This window comes from Bison bison, unplaced genomic scaffold (assembly GCF_000754665.1).
Source record: "Bison bison bison isolate TAMUID 2011002044 unplaced genomic scaffold, Bison_UMD1.0 scf7180017864200, whole genome shotgun sequence".
NCBI classification, from domain to species: Eukaryota; Metazoa; Chordata; class Mammalia; order Artiodactyla; family Bovidae; genus Bison; species Bison bison.
In genome coordinates, this window is record NW_011494772.1 from 6,768,055 (window position 1) to 6,769,278 (window position 1,224).

The window sequence follows — 1,224 nt, forward strand, 5'->3', positions numbered from 1 at the left end:
TCCTGAATGTGACTTTCTAGTCAGGAAAACAGACAACAAAGATAAATCAGTAAGAATGCTTCAATAATAGGTGATAAGCAGGGAGAAGGTGCTTAGTTAATGTTAGGCATTTCTATTATAATTTAATTTTCATTCACTAATTCGGGGACCTTCCTGCATGCCAGGCATTGTGATGGGTGTGGAGATGGGAGGTAGGGTTGGGGGCAGGAGGTGTGGGGGTGGTGAAGTGGCTGAGAACAAAATAAAGTCCCAGCCCTTGGGAGGATTCTGGAAGTGAAAAAGAGACAATAAACAAGATAAGCAAGTAAATTACCATGCAGTTAGAAGACACAGCAGGTGCTCAATTAGCGTCCACTATTAATAGAATGTCACCATTAACCCTTTCAATACACATCCCCGATCATGGTTTGGTGTGTGGCCTCAGGATATGCATCATAATGGTTGAGGCCCCAAGTCTCCCCAGAAGCCCCAGGGCAGTGGCAGCTAGGCGGGATGGAGGAATTCTGTGGCATTTGGGATCCCAGCGTCAGAGTTGGGGTAGGGGGGAAGGTCCCAGGAGGAGATCCAGCTGTGGGGCCTCAGCCCTGAGAGGATCCCTGAAAAGAGCTGTGGAATGTGCTCTCCCACCAGGAAGGGGGACCTGATAGAAGACGGAGCTCTGGTGGTCCCCCCACCCCGATTGGGGGCAGAAACAGAGAGATCAGATCATGAGGATGGGCTGAGGAGAGGGGGCCAGCCAGGAGCCAGGGCAGCAATGCAGGCCGTAGGGGACCTGTATGAGAGCAGAGCGGGATTTGGGATGTTCCGAAGGCCTGCCTGACAGGGTTTTTGCTGAGGGTTTGGAGGCAGGGGACGGGGTGCAGGCGGCCGGAGAGGTGGCCGCTGTCACCTGAGACAGGGCCGGGTGCGAGGGGCCTTCGCTCTGGGCGGGGGTCACCGGGGCTGAGGCTGCCATGCAATGAGGAACGGGAACAGCGAGGCTTGGGAGTGAGTGGCGATGACTGACCCGAGGTCACACAGACCATTGCAGGGTGGCGGGGGAATGGGGAAGCAACGGTGCCAACTGCCAGTGTAAGGTGGTCGGGGACCCCTCCCCCAGGCATGAACCGCTGTCGTCTCCCTGACCCAAGGAGGGAGGGGCATGTCCACCCAACGACAGTCCCCTCCATCTCCTTCCAAGGTGGCCCAGGCTCCGCACCACCTCAGTCAGGCATCCCCTGACTA